The sequence below is a fragment of the Lampris incognitus genome, chromosome 2 (genome assembly GCF_029633865.1).
Source record: "Lampris incognitus isolate fLamInc1 chromosome 2, fLamInc1.hap2, whole genome shotgun sequence".
In the NCBI taxonomy this organism is placed as follows: Eukaryota; Metazoa; Chordata; class Actinopteri; order Lampriformes; family Lampridae; genus Lampris; species Lampris incognitus.
This window is the reverse complement of record NC_079212.1, coordinates 142,384,633-142,392,132: the sequence shown is the minus strand read 5'-3', so window position 1 is coordinate 142,392,132 and position 7,500 is coordinate 142,384,633. Positions and strand designations below refer to the sequence as shown.

Sequence of the window (7,500 nt, the reverse complement as noted above, 5' to 3'; positions counted from 1 at the left end):
AGATAGATAGATAGATAGATAGATAGATAGATAGATAGATAGATAGATAGATAGATAGATAGATAGATAGATAGATAAGATAAGAGACAGATAGATAGGCAGCAGGAAGGAGGTTAGACCATCACGGTGCCCGGGGGGGAAGAGGGCTGATCCAGGACGGTGCCCGGGGGGGGGGGGGGAGAGGGCTGATCCAGGACGGTGCCCGGGGGGGGGGGAGAGGGCTAATCCACACCGACAATAATTACACAAACAACGAGCCTTTGAAACGGAGCGGGGCTGGGCGGGCGGAGGGGCTGCCATTAAGCTGCGGCGGCGGCGAACCTGTTGCCATCTCTGCGGGTGTGTAACTTTAGCTCCCAGACATGGTGGCCTTTTCTCTCCACTTGACTGACTCCCAGCAACAAGACTGCTTTCATGGCAGCTGCCCCCCCTCCATCTCAATCCCCCCTCCCCACTTTAGTAATCAAAACCACTTTATTCAATCATGCCACTCACTCTCTCTCTCTCTCTCTCTCTCTCTCTCTCTCTCTCTCTCTCTCTCTCTCTCTCTCCTCTCTCTCTCTCTCTCTCGTGGTAAATGCATTTGTGAATATTTTAAATCTCACAATCCCAAAAGTGTTCTTTTTGTAACATGTTTGAAACTGTTGTTTTTTCTGAAAATATGTAAACAAAGGTCTTTTTAAAATCCAGTTCTCTCTCTCTCTCCTCTCTCCCTCTCTCTCTCCTTCACCGCACACACTTTCAATTTTACCAACCCCCCTTCTAAATTACTCCTTAACCGCTTTCACACAAGAAAAAAAAAAACGTGTTCTCTCCATCTCCCTCTCCAGTGCTGGCTCTCTCTATCCTCATCCCGGCACTAAGACCGTTATAACAGCGTCCAAAGTAATCTCCAGTCGAATCCAAGCACCACTGAAAGACCACCTACCCCAGATCGCTGTCTGCACTCCCCCCCCCCACCCCCAAAAGCTAGTGCCCCAGAATGGGGGTCAGAGAGAGAGAGAGAGAGAGAGAGAGAGGGGGACAGCTGGCAGACCTCCCAGCAGCCCGGAGGAGTTGGCGTGGGGTTGGACGACTGGGCTGACCCCTGTCAGATGGTGGTCTGGCTCCCAGGTAAAAACATCTGGTGGTCGCCCGCACACGCACACGCAAATGTGCACGTGCGCGCGCACGCACACACAGAAATGCACGGTCGCATTCGCACGAGCAAGACACGCGAGCGTCCCCCCAATGTACTCGAGGCACACATCCCATAGAGAAACACAGGTGCTTGCACACGCAAATATGTGCGCGCGCGCACGCACGCACGCACACAGACCATGAACTCGCTCGCTCTCTCTCTCGCGCTCTCTCGCTCTGTGCCTCTTTATTAGTCATTAGGCCCAAAAACATGTTGCCCTCCACCCTCTTCCCGCGTGTCTCCCCAGCAGGATGATGGCGGAGGGCCGCCCGGGTTGCCAGCAGCTGGCCAGACAGAGCTCAGCAGTGGATGGAGCCTGGCTCTACTTCCCTCCTCACCTCTAGATTTACTGTGTGTGTGTGTGGTGTGTGAAGCAGAGAGAAAGAGAGAGAGAGAGAGAGAGAGAGACTCTGATTTACATCCTTAAAGCCACCGGAAACCCAAATCCACAACTATGCCATTTAGGGTCTTTATGTACACAATAGTAAAGCATCTAAAAAGTATCGGAAATGACTTTCCGTCCAAATCCAAAGTGTTTTAAGTTTTCGTGAACTTTTTCGCATGTTTTGGTTTGAATTGGGCGTGGTCACGCGCGGCGTTTATTACGGAAATGACGCAATTAATCCCGCGGACCAATCGTAACGTCATTTGTCTGACTGACGTGGAAGCGAACGGTCTCCAGTAGCCTTCCGGTATTAGCGAGCGCTCTACCCCCGCCGCCCCCCCCTCCTCTCCCCCGCTCAGCCTCCACTGAGGAGGGGGAGGAGGGGAGGGGGGGGAGTCGGCTACCCGGAAGCCACGGCGAGGAGGTCAGAGCGAGGCGAGCCGCACCGCACTGTTAGTCTATGGTTACGAGAGTTTTGATTGGGGCCAAGCCCGGAAAGCACCGGAAGGGGAGGGGGAGGGGGGGGACCTCCCCGTCAGTCCTCGGAGGGCACGACCGGCCGCCGCCGCCCGCTCGGGCTCGAGGTCCAGAGGGAGGTTGTTCACGTGCGCGCCCCGCGCCGTTTTCCACCTCGGGCCGACGTCCGTCAAAACGTCACCGGCCGCGCCCACGCAGCGTCGAGAAGCGGCGTAAACAGTAAAATGAGCCGTTTTTAACTGGGTTTTCCAAAAAGTTACGAACGTTTATTCACACTCCTGTTTTCTTTTTGTGTGTGTGGATGCCGAGTGAGCCGCTCACCTCTCAGGGGCGTGTCCTTACCCTTCCAAGACACGTACGGAAGCCGTGAGGGAGGACGGGAAGTAGGACGGACTGCCGAGCCAACCCCGACGCGCCGCTGACCGGGCAGCGCGCCGTCCACGTGTACTGTTGGTACCCGTATGTTAAGCTGAAAACCAGCGGGCCTACTTTCACTTTACTCTTTAAGTACTTAGAGACATACTCAACACAAGTACACTTACAAGTTCTCTGCCGGCGGAACTTCACTTGGAAGTTTATTGGAGTTTACTTCGTGAAACAAACCTCAAGTACGCCATTTTTCTTTTTTTGTAAGGGGTGACCACAAAAAAAACCCAAAACAATACGTGTCACTCCGCTAAGAGTTCGACGAAGAACGTTGGCGTGTGTGAATGGTTCCGACCCCCCCCCAAAAAAACGCAGAGCCAGCGACCAGCCGAGCCCGGCGGTGGTTCGGGCGACGTGTGCGGCGGCGGCGGCTTCTGCCTCCGTGGAGCGATAAGGAGGCAGCGGGGGGGGGGGGCTGGAATTAAAAGTTTGTTTTGGTTTGATTTCTTCCTTTATTTCCGCCTCGTTAGCGTCATAACTTCGGTTAAAACCGCCTCGATACAGCGGCTGAGGGACTTCAAGAAAACAGTGGAGGGGCCCCTCCCACCCCCCTCCCACCCCTCTCCGAGGCCCCTCTCACCCCCTTACAAAGGTGCAAAATGGTTTGGTCCGCCCCTCGCGAGCATCTCCCAGTGCAGCTCATCTAGTCCTGTCGTGAGTGACTGCTGCTACAAGCACGAGCACAGAGTCACGTCTTCCCCAAAGAGAGCCAAGGAAGGGGAAGGGGGGAGGGCAGGGGGGGCAAAATGAGGGGAAACGAGTAATTCTTTTAAAAGAAAGGTGAGCTAGGATAGGTGCGCAAAGGTGTGCAAGACGGGTAAATGAGTTTCAGGTTCGGTTCCGTTGGGTTAGAATAGATGAATGTGCTGTGGCTGTAGATAGAATAAGACACAGCATGCTAGAAGTCAGAAGGGAGGAGAGGGGCCCTCAGACTGCTCATGTGGAGGGCCCGCAATGTTGTGCTGCCTACACCCCTGTGATATGCATATTCAGAAAGACGTGCACCACCAAAGAACACACACACACACACACACACACTCACACACACACACACTCAATCACACATACACACACACTCACACACACACACTCAATCACACATACACACACACACTCTCTCTCACACACACTCAATCACACACACACACACAATCACACACACACACACACTCAAACACACAAACACACACACACACACTCAATCACACACACACAATCACACACACACGCATACACTCACACACACATACACACACTCACTCACAAACACACACACACTCACTCACACACACACACTCAATCACACACACGCACACACTCAATCACACACACACACACACACACACACACACACTCAATCACACATAAACACGCACCCACTCTCTCACACACACACACACACACACTCAATCAAACACACACACACACTCAATTACACACACACACACACACACACACACACACACATACAAATACACACACTCACTCAAACACACACACTCACACACATACACACACACACACACACTCAATCACACACTCACTCACTCAATCACACACACACACTCTCACACACACATACACACACTCACTCACACTCACACACACACACACACACACACACACAATCCCACACACACACACAATCACACACACACTCACACTCACACACACACACACACAATCCCACACACACACACAATCCCACACACACACACACACACACACTCACACACATACACACACACACACACTCAATCACACACTCACTCACTCAATCACACACACACACACAATCACACACACACACAATCACACACACACACACACACACTCTCACACACACACACACACAATCCCACACACACACACAGAATCACACACACACACACACACACTCACACACACACACACACAAGCACTTCCATGAGTAAGTGGGGGGGGGGGTTGGATCCCCGCTAGGCCTCCCTGGTTGCTCTCTGGGGCTTTTGGGGGGGGGGAAGTGTGACAACTAAAACCCCCCACACCGCTCCAGTAGATAGAAGCGATTAGAACCCCCGCTATCTCCTTTCTCCGCTTTTATGTCAGCTGCGCGCGCGCATACACGCGCACGCACGCGCCCCGGCAGAGCCATGGCCTCCGGTGTCGCTGTGCTCATCACGGCGTCGCTTCACGGCAATTTGCCCTCCCCCAAACAAGGGCAGGTTAAGAGAGTAATTGCAGGGAACGATGAGTAACGACCTCGCTAAACAGAAACAGGAGAGCCGGCGAGGAAAGGGAAGGAGAAGAAAAAATAATAATGAAATAAAACAGAATCAAGAGAGACAGCAAAAAACAACAAAAAAAACAACACGAAAAAAATGCAGAGAATAAACCCAGACCGGCATCTTTCGGTCCAGACCGGCATCTTTCGGTCCAGACCCCAACTTGTTTTCTTCTTCTTCGTGTTTAAAGATGAAAACCACCGACCTTCGTGACTCACTCTGCACATCTCGCTTTATTTTACGCTGGCTAAAAACTGGCCGGGGATTTTTTACATTTTTTTATTTTTTTTTTGCAAAACAAAATGGGGATTATTTCCGTGTTGCGTGTGTGCGTGCGTGCGTGCGTGTGTATGCGTGTGCGCGTGCCTGCGTGTGCGTGCGTGTGTCTGCAGACGGCTGCGGGCCTTCAAAACGTCGCCTCCGCACGCCGTGAATCATTCACACCAAGTCTCCCCATCTCCAGAGACAGATAACTGACACGTACTTCATTTGCCCTTGCGACGCGCTGCAAAAAACGTCGCTGGTTCGACTCCGGGCGGTCGACCCGCATCCACCCCAAACCTGGCTGTAGGCCGGATGGTTGGACCGAGTGGACGCTTTAAGCCGGAGTGTGGTTCCGCGAGGGGAAGGGGGGCGAGAGATCGGACTAAAACGAGAGTAAAACGCGGAGCGAGGGGGGAGAGGAGGCCGAGCCGAGCCGAGCGAGCTGAGGCCTGACGCTGCAGCATAATGAACGTGGCGCAGATAAAGTCAGGAAGAGCAGAGCTTCCTACAAAAATATTTATCATTCCACAACATTCTGGCTACAGAGGGGTTTGGAATTAATTTGTGTTTTCTTAAGAGGGGGTGCCGTGTGCTGCAGGATGGGGAATTCTCCGCTGGCCGGGGACGGCTTTTGGGCCGCTGCTTATTCACAATTTATTAGAGCCAGTAACAGGAACCCTGAAGGCTGAGGGGGGGGAGCGAGACAGAGAGAGAGAGAGGGAGAGAGAGAGGGGGGAGGGAGAGGGGGGGGGGAGAGAGTAAGGGTCTCGGCCAGCCATGGAGAAAGAGTCCAGAAATGGGGCCTTAATGTTATTAGGAGACGAAACACAGTGTAAATCAAACACGCCCAATAGCACACACAGCCTTTGGTATGTGGTCTGGACCCCCCCCCCCCTAACCCCCCCTCCCCCCCACTGCATATTATTTGTGGGGGTTATGATAGAGCTGCAGAGATTTATCAAGGTTTAAAGTCTGTCGCACAACCAAAAATGTGGTACGGCAGCTATCTGACAGAGAACATTTCTGAACAGACGCGTCCCCCCCCTTACTGCTTTACTTCAGGTGACGGCCCTGACACACGCACGCGGCGCGCACACGCACGCGCACGCAAACGCCGTATGACACACACATGCACGCGCGCACCCAGACGCACGTGCACCCACGCACGCACACGCACGTGTGTGTGTATACACACATATATATATATATATACACATATATATATTTATACACACACATATATATATATATCACATATTTATATGTGTGTATAAAAATATTGTGTATAATATATATATTAGTTGTATGTATATACACACACACACACACGCACGCACGCACGCACACACACACACACACACACACACACACACACACACACACATATATATATATATGTATATATATATTAGTTTGTATGTACACACACACACACACACACACACACACACACACACACACACATACATATATATATATGAAGGCTGACGTGAAGGCGACACGTGTTTAACGTGTGTCTCCCAAACGTGTGTTGGTGAAAGCGGTTTTCGTGCTCCGCAGTGTGTGTGACTATAGCTGCACGCGGTTCTGCACAGAGGTGGAAGACGTCGCAGCCGCACCGCTGGCTGAATCAGCGTGCTGTAGGTGCAGAGACGTGGGCCCGAGGACACACGACACAGACGGATTTTGCAAAATTGGAAATAAAGGTTTTCCATCAACAAGCACGATGGTACTTTTTTTTACGACAGTCGTATTTCAACAGAAGATAACCAGGATAGGATATAAATGGTTTCTGTCTCGTGTGTGTGTGTGTGTGTGTGTGTGTGTGTGTGTGTGTGTGTGTGTGTGTGTTGTGTGTGTGTGTGTGTGTGTGTGTGTGTGTGTGTGTGTGTGTTGGTCGAGCTGCAGAGCTGTGCAGATAGGACAGGTTAGAGAGGTGGCCGGTGGGTAAAGCGTGGGAGATGAAGGGCTCCCGGACACAAAATATGTGAATGGTCTCTTTGAGGAAAGCATTGGCACGGCTCTCTGAAATTACTTAATGAGGGGCTGCCGGTGATTTGGGGGAATGTTCTGTGTTTCAGGAGAGAGAGAGAGGGAGAGAGAGAGAGAGAGAGAGAGAGAGAGAGAGAGAGAGAGAGAGAGAGAGAGAGAGAGAGAGAGAGAGGCAGGCAAACACAACACGAAGACACACAGCGAGCCAGCCAGACAGACAACACACGAGGCTCATGGTGGGTCTGCACTGGTATTCTCTATGATGCCTGACCCACTCAACACAAACAAACAAACAAACAAACAAATAACAAGGACCTAGAAGAGTGAGGTCGAAAATGACAATAGCACTCAAATAAATATTACGAGTCATTGTGCATTATCTGTTATATAGTCAGTATCAGTCCAATGGGACGTCCTTTTGTTTCTTTTAGGATAATGGATGTTCCTTTAAGATACGTTACATTGTATCTGTATATGGTCATATTAGTACAATTCCAATGGGACGTCATTTT

The 7,500-nt window shown here is 51.3% G+C and overlaps 1 long non-coding RNA gene across 1 annotated transcript in view; it reads left to right on the top strand.

Moving 5' to 3' along the window:
• LOC130108499 (uncharacterized) overlaps positions 1–6,703 on the top strand; it is a 7,298-nt gene extending 595 nt beyond the window's left edge. The window contains exons 2-3 of the long non-coding RNA XR_008809886.1: positions 831–1,113; positions 6,557–6,703. This is a non-coding gene — a long non-coding RNA (uncharacterized LOC130108499). The remainder of the gene's footprint in view (positions 1–830; positions 1,114–6,556) is intronic.
• Positions 6,704–7,500: the final 797 nt, after the last annotated feature.